Source organism: Oncorhynchus gorbuscha, linkage group LG06, assembly GCF_021184085.1.
Source record: "Oncorhynchus gorbuscha isolate QuinsamMale2020 ecotype Even-year linkage group LG06, OgorEven_v1.0, whole genome shotgun sequence".
Taxonomy (NCBI): Eukaryota; Metazoa; Chordata; class Actinopteri; order Salmoniformes; family Salmonidae; genus Oncorhynchus; species Oncorhynchus gorbuscha.
Window position 1 is genome coordinate 70,898,133 of NC_060178.1, and position 13,944 is coordinate 70,912,076.

At 40.4% G+C, this 13,944-nt stretch overlaps 1 pseudogene; it reads left to right on the forward strand.

Annotated features, from left to right (window-relative positions):
- Window positions 1-11,107: 11,107 nt before the first annotated feature.
- LOC124038733 lies at window positions 11,108-13,944 on the forward strand (annotated as a pseudogene).

The following is a 13,944-nucleotide window of genomic DNA, read 5'->3' on the forward strand; positions in this document are numbered from 1 at the left end:
TCTTACAAACTTATAACAAGGAGCGCCCACAATGTGTTTTGTGCGGGAAAGTGCTTAGTAATGAGTCTCTCATAACGAACAAATTCATTAAACAACATGTCCTAACTAAACATACACAGCATGATGGTAAACCCAGGGAGTTCTTTCAGAACAGGGCAGAATGATTCAGGAAACATTCGACATTGGAAAAGTCTGCAAGCAAGGCATTGTTGTCATTTTATAAAAGGTGATGATGAGCAGAATAAGGGAATACTAACTAACTCTCATAGTAGTAGATGTGAGTTTCTCTTTCAAACAATCCCCTGGCCTTGTACACAGCTAATAGCTAACATTCGCCAAAGCACACTAGCATAGTAACAGTACAGATGAAGATGAAAAATGATCAGGCCTACTGCACATCTTACTGTAGAAATTATTGTTGAAAACTAGTCTAGGTTGGAACGGTTACTGTTAAAATACAATAATATGTTTTATTCTTAACTGGAATAAACTGATTGAAGCAAGATGCGTTTTGAGGCAAACCCTCTCACACAGTTCTGGGTTGCTCATCTACAATAGGAAGCAGTCTCCTGCCTGAATGAGAAAGCTGTAGATGTTCTGGTTCAGTTAGGCACCACATACCTATGCGAGTCAGGGTTCTCAACTCTGACATACTTAACTCTAGGATAGATATGTGGGACGGTAGCGTCCCACCTCGCCAACAGCCAGTGAAAGTGCAGGGCGCCAAATTCAAAACAACAAAAATCTCATAATTAAAATTCCTCAAGCATACAAGTATTTTACACCATTTTAAAGATAACATTCTCGTGAATCCAGCCATTTCAAAAATGCTTTACAGCGAAGGCACCAAAAGATTATGTTAGGTCACCACCAACTCACAGAAAAACACAGAAATACTCATCATAAATGTTGATGAAAATACAAGTGTTATACATGGAATTAGAGATATACTTCTCCTTAATACAACCTCTGTGTCAGATTTTTTTTAAACTTTACGGAGAAGCAAACCATGCAATAATCTGAGTACAGCATTCAGACAACAAAGCAGCCAAAAGGATATCCGCCCATATTGTGTAGTCAAAATTAGTCAGAAATAGCATTATAAATATTCACTTACCTTTGATGATCTTAATTAGAATGCACTCCCAGGAATCCCAGTTCCACAATAAATGTTTGATTTTTACGATAAAGTTCATCATTTATGTCCAAATAGCTTATTTTGTTAGCGCGTTTGGTAAACAAATCCAAATGCGCATTCAGGTCATTCAGGACGAAAAGTTCAAAAAGTTATATTACAGCCGTAGAAACTTGTCAAGCTAAGTATAGAATCAATCTTTAGGATGTTTTTATCATAAATGTTCAATAATGTTCCAACCGGAGAATTCCTATGTCTGTAGAAAAGCAATGGAACGAGAGCTAACTCTCTCAGAGCCTGTGGCACTCTGCCAGACACCTGGCTCAATTCCCTCTCATTCGCCCCCACTTCACAGTAAAAAATTGAAACCATGTTTTAAAGACTGTTGACATCTAGTGGAAGCCTTAGGAAGTGCAATATGACCACATTTACACTGTATATTGGAATGGCAACGAGTTGAAAAACTACAAACCTCAGATTACCCACTTCCTGGTTGGATTTGTCTCAGGTTTTTGCCTACCATATGAGTGCTGTTATACTCACAGACATCATTCAAACAGTTTTAGAAACTTCAGAGTGTTGTCTATCCAATACTACAAATAATATGCATATATTAGCATCTGGGACAGAGTAGCAGGCAGTTTACTCTGGGCACCTTCTTCATCCAAGCTACTCAATACTGCCTCCCTGTCACCAAGAAGTTAAAAAAACAAGTACAGAAACAGTTTCAAGGCGGAGCATGATCTCAGTATTGCACTGTCAAAAACGGAGCCCAGAATAGACATGCTTGTTGAAAACTTCAACCAGCTACACACCTCTCATTAGTACTATGTGTGTGTGTGTTTTCTGGTCTACATCTTTGTGATGTGATCAATCAGTTTATTCCAGTTCAGAATTAAAAATGCTTTATTGTATTTTAACAGCAACAGTTCCAACAGATATGTAAGAGTGTTTTTACTGGGGGAAAATAAACATGAATATATATATTTATATGCATAATTCATTGTTATTTGTTTTTGTCTATATTGCATTTGTTTTGGGCACCAGGGCGATGAAATGTACCAATATTTATGTATAAGCTTGGGTCCCAGGAAAACACAGAATTTCAAATTTGGGTCCCAGCCTGAAAAGGTTTAAGGAACCCCTTGCCTTTTCAACCTACACTGTGAATGTCTAAATGATGTAGAAAAATACTATTTGTGTGTTATTAGTTTAAGCACACTGTGTTTGTCTGTTGTGATTTAGATGAAGATCAGATCCAATTTTTTGACCAATTTATGCAGAAATCCAGGTCATTCCAAAGGGTTCACATACTTTTTCTTGCCACTGTATATACAGGGGGTACCGGTACCGAGTCAATGTGCGCGGGTACAGGTTAGTCAAGTTATTTTGCACATGTAGTGTGATAGAAATTACAAGATTATGTTATAATACTGTTGTTGCATCAAATTGTTTTATGCAACAGAGTAGAGGGTTCTTGTAACTCTATTGTGTCTGTAAGAACTGAAAGTTGGCCTCTGGGCGACTTAATGCTGACAGAAGATTTACGATACTTTGGGTGATAAAACTAACAAGAACACATTCCATATCATGAGTTGGTGTTTCTGTTCTATAAGGTACCAGGTAGAGATGGTTCGGGCCAGACTCTGGTTTCTACACAATGAGAACAGTTTTTAATAGCAGATACTGTCTGCTGTGAATTATAAGTATCTTTCATACAAATCTTAACCTTGTGACCCATTCCATACATCTGTTTGTCATGTAGACTGAAGGGAGTGTATCTTGGCTATAAAATACCTTTGTACCTTTGTCTCAGGGCTCTCAACGAATCACCTAAGAGTGAGTTGTCGACCAGCCATCATTATCGTAGAGCACTCAATCGATACACTTTATATGTGTGTGTGTGTATTGACCTACTCCCTTATTAACTTCTTAAGGTATCGGGGACGCTAGTGTCCCACTTGGCCAAAAGCCATGGAAAATGCAGCGCGCCAAATTCAAATAAAATGATATAAAAATCTAACTTTCATTAAATCACACATGTCAGATATTAAATTAAAGCTACACTCGTTGTGAATCCAGCCAACATGTCAGATTTTAAAAAGGCTTTTCGGCAAAAGCATAAGAAGCTATTATCTGATGATAGCACAACAGTAAACAAAGGGAGTAGTATATTTCAACCCTGCATGCGCTACACAAAACGCAGAAATAAAATATAAAACATGCCTTACCTTTGACGAGCTTCTTTTGTTGGCACTCCAATATGTCCCATAAACATCACAATTGGTCCTTTTGTTCGATTAATTCCGTCCATATATATATATTATATATATTATTATTATTATTATTATATATTATATCCAAAATGTCCATTTATTTGGCGCATTTGATCCCGAAAAAAAACAGCTTCCAATTTGCGTAACGTCACTACAAAATATCTCAAAAGTTGCCAAAACATTTCAAACTACTTTTGTAATACAACTTTAGGTATTTTTAAACGTTAATAATCGATCAAATTGAAGACGGGTCTATCTGTGTTCAATACAGGAAGACAACAAATCAAGCTACTTTTCAAGTCTTGCGCAACTCTCAACAGTGTTACGCAGTTCCTAGATGGCTGTACTTCTTCGTTGCACAAAGGAATAACCTCAACCAAATTCCAGAGACTGGTGACATCCAGTGGAAGCGGTAGGAACTGAAAACAAGTGCCTAAGAAACATCGTTTCCCAATGAGATCTCACTGAACAGACAGAGACCTCAAAAATAATTTCTGAACGGTTAGTCCTCTGTGTTTTGCCTGCTACATAAGTTCTGTTATACTCACAGACATGATTCAAACAGTGTTAGAAACTTCAGAGTGTTTTCTATCCACATCTACTAATAATATTCATACCTTATAGTCTTGGCATGAGTAGCAGGAAGTTGAAATTGGGCACGCTATTTATACAAAAGTGAAAATGCTGCCCCCTATACCTTAAGAAGTTAGCAAGTGAATAAAGATTTAGTTTAAGTATGACTCTGACTTGTGTGATAAGTTTGTCTCTCATTTGATAAAGAAATTATCTCCACATTTGCCGACAAGGATTGGATGTGAATCTTCACTTGGTGACCGCTCCTGACGACCTGGGTAAATAGTGCACAAGGGATCCCTCAAACTTGGTATCTCAGGGAGACCACACTTCGGGAAAGGAGCAGATGGACCCACCTTTGATCTGAGAGGCAGTGAGCCGAGTGGATACCACATCCCAAACTTAGTTAAAAAAAAAAAATAGGTGAGCGAACACAAAAACTCAACTTTTTAAGAAAAGCCTCTGTTACGTAGGTTCTGAGTGTGTATTTCTATGTGAGGGGGGCACCTTGGAGGCGTAAACAGGGTAGAGTCAGTGGAGGATGATCTGAGAGTTAGTCGACTCAGACACTTATCATTGGTTCGTTGCGGGTGACAAAGAGCCATTCTGACAATGAATTGATCAAAGTGGGGATTGGTGTGGTCTGTAGGGGTGAGAGGCCAGGGTGACTGTGGGTTCTGTATGAAACACGGTACTTGGTGAATCCCTATTGGGGGGGAAAAAAATGTGTTCTGAAAAGTGTCTAAGTGACCCTCAGAAGTGGTTAAATCCAATTATTTGAAATGTGCTAGCCAGGTATGCACTGGGTTAATCTGTGTGAGTGATTTTATAAAAGTGTTCTGAGTAGGCGCGGTAGGTTGACTGTGTGGATAACCTTTCAATGATGTTCTGTGTGGACATCTGACCAATTCTGTGTGAGTGGTCTGACCAATCCTGTGTGGATGGCTATTTAAAAATGTTCTGTGTGAGCATTTGATCAATCCTGTGTGGGTGATTATGAAGGCTCTGTGTGAGCTTGAGATAAATAATAATTAGTAGATAAGTTAATGCTATGCAATGGTTTAAAATAGTTAGGTACATATGTGAAAGGTATAAACCAAATCCACCTTTAGACGTAAGAAAATATTCCTGCAGTTTATAAAAAATATTGATTAAGTGTGTTTGGGAACAGCAGTGTGTGAATATAATACGAGAGTCGTGTGAGTGTGGAAATAAGATAATACATTTGCATAATAAGATGATATAATGTTATTTTGGTGTTCCGTCCATCACTGCCCATCAGAATATTAACGGGTGGAATTGGGAGCGTGATGTTATTTTATACCCGAAGAGCATTATTCCTACAGTGTCCAGTAACCTTCAGGGTTTTTTTTCTTGCTGGGAGTTTGCGGAGCCAATTAATTGGTTGATGTGAGTACCTAAGAACGTCAAACGTTCATTATGGATTCTGTGAAAAAATGATAAATTGTATGCGTGTATAATCGAGTAATAGAGATTTGATAAAGTAATATTGGGAATATAATGAGATGCAATGTAAAAAACCCATACGTAGTTTAAGTTGGTCCCTTTATTAAAACTTCTTCATGATTGGTGTCCCGTCCATGAGATGGTTGAGCTAATGTGATTAGCATGAGGTTGTAAGTAACAAGAACATATCTGATATTGGACAGAAAGCTTAAATTCTTGTAAATCTAACTGCACTATCCAATTTACAGTAGCTATTGCAGTGAAATAATACCATGCTATTGTTTGAGGAGAGTGCACAATTTTGAACTTGAAAAGTTATTAATAAACAAATTAAATGATTTGATTTGAGAGTGCACAATTTTGAACATGAAAAGTTATTAATAATCAAATTATGCACATTTGGGCAGTCTTGATACAGCATTTGCATTTCTGTTAATGGTTCATTGGATCAGTCTAAAACTTTGCACATACAATGCTGCCACCTAGTGGCCAACATCTCATTTACACCATGGCTGGAATAATACATTATGGCCTTTCTCTTGCATTTCAAAGATAGTACAAAAAAATACAAGTGTAGTGTTTCCTTTCAAATGGTACCAAGAATATGCATATCCTCGTTTCAGGGCTTGAGCTACAGGCAGTTAGATTTGGGTATGTAATTTTAAGCGAGATCCTTAAGAGCTCATCTTTGAAATAAATGAGAAAGGACATAATGTATTATTCCAGCCTAGGTGCAATTTCGATCTTGGCCACTAGATAGCAGCAGTGTTTGTGCAGTGTTTTAGACTGATCCAATGAACCACTGCATTTTTGTTCAAACTGTTGTATCAAGATGGCCCAAATGTGCCTAATTTGTTTATTACTAACTTTTTATGTTCAAAATTGTGCACTCTCCTCAAACAATAGCATGTTGTTCGTTCACTGTAATAGCTACTGTAAATTGGACAGTGCAGTTAGATGAAAAGAATGAAGCTTTCTGACAATTTCAGATAAGAAAATGTCCCAGTACATTGACATGTTACTTACAACCTTATGCTATTCGCGTTAGCATACGTTAGCTCAACCATCCCCGTGGATGGGACACTGATCCCGATGAAGATAAATCTTCTTAGGGATAGCCCCCTTTTTTAAAATGTTCTCCTCAGGCCCTGAAGCAAGGATATGCATATTCTTGGTACCATGTGAATGGAAACAGTTTGTGGAAATGTGAATTGAATGTAGGAGAATATAACACAATAGATATGCTAGAAGAAAATACAAAGGAAAAAAACAACTGTTTAAAAAAAAAAAAAATTCTACCATGATCTTTGAAATGCAACAGAAAGGTTCCAAATCTAGCCATCACTCTGGTTGTAATTCCGATGGTGTCCACAAGTGGGCAGCAGTGTATGTACAAAGTTTTAGACTGGTAACTTGAAGTATGAGCAAGCTAAATTACATTTGGTGTGAAGTCACCCAGGTACAGTGCCTTGCGAAAGTATTCGGCCCCCTTGAACTTTGCGACCTTTTGCCACATTTCAGGCTTCAAACATAAAGACATAAAACTGTATTGTTTGTGAAGAATCAACAACAAGTGGGACACAATCATGAAGTGGAACGACATTTATTGGATATTTCAAACTTTTTTAACAAATCAAAAACTGAAAAATTGGGCGTGCAAAATTATTCAGCCCCTTTACTTTCAGTGCAGCAAACTCTCTCCAGAAGTTCTGTGAGGATCTCTGAATGATCCAATGTTGACCGCAATGACTAATGATGATAAATACAATCCACCTGTGTGTAATCAAGTCTCCGTATAAATGCACCTGCACTGTGATAGTCTCAGAGGTCCGTTAAAAGCGCAGAGAGCATCATGAAGAACAAGGAACACATCAGGCAGGTCCGAGATACTGTTGTGAAGAAGTTTAAAGCCGGATTTGGATACAAAAGGATTTCCCAAGCTTTAAACATCCCAAGGAGCACTGTGCAAACGATAATATTGAAATGGAAGGAGTATCAGACCACTGCTAATCTACCAAGACCTGGCCGTCCCTCTAAACTTTCAGCTCATACAAGGAGAAGACTGATCCGAGATGCAGCCAAGAGGCCCATGATCACTCTGGATGAACTGCAGAGATCTACAGCTGAGGTGGGAGACTCTGTCCATAGGACAACAATCAGTCGTATATTGCACAAATCTGGACTTTATGGAAGAGTGGCAGATATCCATAAAAAGTGTCGTTTAAAGTTTGCCACAAGCCACCTGGGAGACACACCAAACATGTGGAAGAAGGTGCTCTGGTCAGATGAAACCAAAATTGAACTTTTTGGCAACAATGCAAAACGTTATGTTTGGCGTAAAAGCAACACAGCCCATCACCCTGAACACACCATCCCCACTGTCAAACATGGTGGTGGCAGCATCATGGTTTAGGCCTGCTTTTCTTCAGCAGGGACAGGGAAGATGATTAAAATTGATGGGAAGATGGATGGAGCTAAATACAGGACCATTCTGGAAGAAAACCTGATGGAGTCTGCAAAAGACCTGAGACTGGGACGGAGATTTGTCTTCCAACAAGACAATGATCCAAAACATGAAGCAAAATCTACAATGGAATGGTTCAAAAATAAACATATCCAGGTGTTAGAATGGCCAAGTCAATGTCCAGACCTGAATCCAATCGAGAATCTGTGGAAAGAACTGAAAACTGCTGTTCACAAATGTTCTCCATCCAACCTCACTGAGCTTGAGCTGTTTTGCAAAACTGATAGAGACATACCCCAAGCGACTTACAGCTGTAATCACAGCAAAAGGTGGCGCTACAGAGTATTAACTTAAGGGGGCTGAATAATTGTGCACGCCCAATTTCTCAGTTTTTTATTTGTTAAAAAAGTTTGAAATATCCAATAAATGTCGTTCCACTTCATGATTGTGTCCCACTTGTTGTTGATTCTTCACAAAAAAATCAGTTTTATATCATTATGTTTGAAGCCTGAAATGTGGCAAAAGGTCGCAAAGTTCAAGGGGGCCGAATACTTTCGCAAGGCACTGTATCATATCAGGTGATGTGCTTGAAAGAGATTTCAGGTAAACACGAAACAAAGCTCAGTTTGCCTGCGTTAAAGTCCCTGGCCACTAGGAGCGTTTCTAAATGTGCATTTTCTTATTTACTTATTGCCTTATACAGCTCGTTGAGTGTGGTCTTAGTGCCAGCATCGGTTTGTGGTGGTAAATAGATGGCTACGAATAATTTAGATGAGAACTCTCTTAGTAGATAGTGTGGTCTTCAGCTTATCATGAGGTATTCTACCTCAGGCGAGCAATACCTTGAGACTTCTTTAATATTAGACATTGCGCACTAGCAGTTATTGACAAATAGACACACAACCCCGCCCCTCGTCCTGCCGATACACAGAGATGCCAACCAGCTCTATATTATATGTGTCGTCGTTCAGCCATGTCTCGGTGAAACATAAGATATTACTGTTTTAAATGTCCCGTTGGTAGGATAGTCTTAATCGTAGATTGTCCAGTTTGTTTTCTAATGATTGCACGTTGGCCAATAATACCAAGGGTGTAAACCACCAAACCACTTGAACTACAATAACATTATCAGTAACCGTTACATAATTGTTTTATTCTTGCTTTGACTGTGATATGTGGTTGTTTATCTACCTTAGTTGAATGCACTGACTGTAAATTGCGCTGGATGAGTGTCTGCTGAATGACCAAAATGTAAAGTAAAAACAAACAATTGCAAAGCATGCTGGGTATTATTTAATGACCTCCACCCCAAACAAGTACAAATGTGACCGACCTGTTCGATTCGGTCTTATGTAGCAAAATTTGAAATCGTTTTTTTTTTTACATTGTATAAAAGTAAAGAAATGGCATATCATACACTATTGTAGAGGAACAATGGAAAAGTAATTCTGCTTTGAATGTTCAAATGTGTAATCACATCCTCCGCTAAGTCAGTTATTTATCTTATACCTTGTTCTTGTGGTAAAAATGATGTGGGTAAAACAAAGCTCAAATTAAAAGTATGGTTTTCAGAGCATCATAGCACCATTAAGTGCAAAATTTTGACTTACCCAGTTGCTGCCCACTTTTTGGAAGAAAATCACTCGATTTTGTCCCGACGTTATATTGGCATCACACCTCGACAATTTATTGATAAAACGAGAGGCTGCCTGGATCTTTAATTTAAAAACTCTTGCTCCCTTCGGGCTCAACGTAGACATTGATCTGATGCCCTTCTTGTGATTCTGCTATTCATTGTAAATGTTTGTAGGCCTATGTAGCAAAATTGTATCTATGATCGTATGCTATCCATTCATGTTTTAAGTATGTTATTTTTATATCTGAGAATGAACCAATGATATCAGGCCACACCCGGCCATGACTACAGACACCTGTGTGTGTCCTTTGACACTATATACTGTAAACTCGTCACCCCGCAGTATTTGTCATTATACCCTGATGAAGACAGCTTTCCTGTCGAAACGTTGGTTATTAGGTTATTCAATTATTGCCTCTGAGCTCCTAGAGTGTGCGGCTCTCCTTTAATTTTCAAACCTTAGCTTTTTAACAGTACACTTTAACTTGCAATGAAAATGACTTTCTGACTGAATAGAAACGTACAATAACTAAAAATGTAGCTAGCTAGACTCTCTTACCCATATACATGGATGAACGCTTCTCCCTCTGTCACGGATGCCATGGTTGCCCTTAATTTGAAGATGTATAAAACACCCGTCTCCGGATTACAACAGCCTTCCTCTTTTCTAGTTTCTCTACATATTTGCAATCAAACGCCTGAATTTTCTCCACCTCCTTAGCTATCATACTCTGCTTACATTCAAACCCATCCATTATCTCAGCCAATCATGGCTAGCGGGAAGGTTCATGTCTTTTTCCGTGGCTAAACCAACTAGGCTCATCATTTAACAATTGTATTCGTATTTACAGATGGCATACATCATACAGATGGCAAGTTTGTTCTTAAGGCACATGAAAGTTCACATGTTCCAGAAAGCATTTCTGCCAAAAACGCATTTTGATTCAAAAATATATATATTTACGTTCAAATGCCTCTCGTGAAGTAGTGACGCGAGACATACGCCTAGGGTCCTGAAACCAGTCACTAATGTTCATCGGTCCAGACAAGACGAAATCTAGACTAATCATAGACATCTAGGCTATGTTTCACAAGTTTGAACAGCACAGTATAGTACCGCACAGTTTAGTACAGTAGAGCACAGTAGAGTACAGTTGAGTACAGTATGGTACGGTACAGGACAGTAGAGTTTTATTTAGCAGAGTACAGTACAATATGGTACAGTACAGTAGAGTTTAATTCAGTAGAGCAGAGTATATTAGAGTAAAGTAGGGTACAATACAGTTCATTATTCTGTTCCATACCCTCCTGTGCTGTACTGTACTCTACTGAACTGAACTATACTTTACTGTATTCTATTGTGCTCTACTGTATCATACTGTACTATACTGTACTATACTATACTCTACTATACTCTACTCTCCTTTACTTTTCTGTTCTGTTTCTCTACTCTACTGTCCTCTACTGTACTGTGCTGTACTGTGCGGTCCGAACTTAGACGTCTATGTTTGTGACTAATCAAGGCCAGCCCACACCGGACCTAATCTGAACCAATTATAGACTGCTTTAAGCTGGGGAAGATTGCCTACAGCGAGGTGGACTACTACCACACTGAGCTGTGGATGAAACAGGCCCTGAAGCAACTGGACGAAGGAGAGGAGTCCACCATGGACAAGGTTACCGTGCTGGACTACCTCAGCTATGCCATCTACCAGCAGGGAGAGCTAGGCAGGGCCCTGGAGCTCACCAAGAGGCTGCTCATACTGGGTGAGATACCCTAACATGGCTCAGAATTAAACTAGGCACACTGGGGGTGGGGTCAAACTTAGGACACACAAAGAAAGTTAAAGGAGTGAAAATGAGAGCACACTGAAGGACCTGAACTGTTAACAAGTTCTGAGGGAATATGATGCCCTCCAGGTGAATCATTGAAAAACAGATACTGTCCTGATAGAGGATTACTCATAAAATGTCCCAGGTGGCAGTAGGATCTGAAGTTAGTCATCCAGATAGTCAGTAGCGCTGAGCATGAATCTTAAAAATGAGATGAAGTTTCCCTTGTCTTGTTACTGTATGAGCATCAGCATTTCATCTCACTGTCCCCTCTCTCTCTCTCCTCACTCCAGACCCGGAACACCAGCGTGCCAACGGCAACCTGAAGTACTTTGAGTTTCAACTGATAAAGCAGATGAAGGCCCAGGCCAAGGAGGCCCAGAAGGCCCAGAATGAGGGCAAGCGGTGAACGAAGAGACAGACGAGTGATGCCTCCAAGGAGAAGATGCGCTTCCGGGAGCCTGTCCCAGAGAGGGAGATTTATGAGATGCTCTGTCGTGGGGAGGGCATCAACCTGGTGAGGAGGAGTTACTCACACACACAGTGAAAGGTTGAGCTCATATAAATGGGTTTAGAGTGTGTCATGTTGTTGTGCATATGTGTGTATGTTAGTTGAACACAAGTTGTCGTCATCAAAGAGTAACGTCCAGTTTCTAGCTCTATCTCTTCTTGTGTCTTTATCTCTATGTCAATCTATCTGTCAATCTATCTGTCTTCTTACCTCCACCCTGTAGACCCCCCGCAGACAGAGACGGCTTTTCTGACATTACTATGACAACCACAGTCACCCCAAGTACCTGTTGAGCCCGGTGAAGCAGGAGGACGAGTGGGACCGGCCCTACATTGTCCGTTACCATGACATCATCTCTCACAGCGAGATCAAGAAGGTCGAAGAGCTGGCCAAGCCCAGGGTAAGTTCCACTCTCTGTCGGGTATGTGTGTGTTGGTTACATTGAGGTAATAAGGGTTCAGAAGGGTGTCCTGGCCACACAGAAGTGTGTGATGGAAGAGTTTCATGGTCCTACAGAAGTGTAATTTCTGTGTCGTTGCTCTGGGGTAATCAAGATACTCATACTAGTAACTGTCTGACCAGCTGCAGCTGTGTATCTGCAGCTTGGAGACCATTGGAAGGCAGAACAAATGGGCAATGTTAATGGTAAACATAAACACTCTTGACACAGTATGCATTGATCGAGTCAATGAGAATTGACTTATATCAAAGACCCATGAAAGTGTAGTTAGGTTGAGCCATTTAAGCCCACCCAGAGCAGAGGCTGGTGCATGGAGTTGGGCGATGAAGGTGGTGTCAGGATATCCTGTAAACCCCCTCTCCCTGGCTTACAGCTCCGCCGGGCCACCATCTCCAACCCCATCACTGGTGTGCTCGAGACTGCCCCCTACAGGATCAGCAAGAGGTAAAGCACAGCCAGGTGCAGGCAGCAGGAGAGGATGGGGTCGAGGGGAGGGGTGGAGCAGGAGGGGGGCACACATAACCCCTCTCCCCATTCTCACCCCACCTCAATCCCCTCCTCTTACGCCTGCCATTGGCCTATGCCTCTAAGTCCGGTCCGCATTCCTCCCTCCACCCGAGGCTGGAAGACTCCTCTGCAAAAGCACAGAATCTTACATTGACTAGACCCTCCTCCACTCTCTCTCTGACCAATTTTGTTAGTCTAACCATAAGTCAGATTCTAGAAGATTCCAAGGGTGTTCTCGAGGTTCAGAGTATAAACTAATAAAAAGGAGAGAAGAGTGTAGGGCCTGAAAGTGGTGAAAATGTGCTTCTGCTCAGGAGTTACAGCTGCTCTAGGATTTTAACCCAGTGGAGGGGGAGGGGGGGTAAACGTATGGGTGTACAGATGTAGTTGTTTATATTAACATAGTTGCTTTTGGCCAACTAAGGGTGCGTCAGGAGCAGTCCTTTCACAAATCCTCTGTTCCTTTTATCACTAATGTAATCACTAGTTTAGCATTCTCCTAATCTACCACATAAACCATTAAGTGATACTAACCTTGGGTGAAAGGACTGGCCCTGAAACAACCCCTGGCATAATGTCGGAATAACATTGACCAGATCTGCTTATCTTTCTTTCTTTTCTTTCTGTTTCTTTCACTTCCCGTTTCCCTCTACTTCCTATATTTTTGTGTTGTGTATGTTACACCTCTCTCCCTTTCTTTTCTTTACACCTCTCTCCCTTTCTTTTGTTTCCTTCCTTGTTTTTTCTTGTGCCCGGGAACTAGCTAAGGCGCGCCACAGTAACTGGGAAACTCACCACGGCCCTGTACAGAGTCTCCAAGGGGTAAGGGGTCAAAGGGCATAATACATTAGGGGCTCCAGAGACTCCCCATGGCCTCTGGGCTTTATCCATCTCATACTACCCTGACCTGCATCCCCAGGATGTCCTATCCATGTTTCGGCAGGTCTTTGAGTATATATGGCCACCTCACCACCTTTTCCTGCAGTGAATCTCTCTCTCACTCGCTCTCGCTCTCGCTCTCTCTCTCATATATATTTTTATATACATATATATATATACAGTGCCTTGCGAAAGTATTCGGC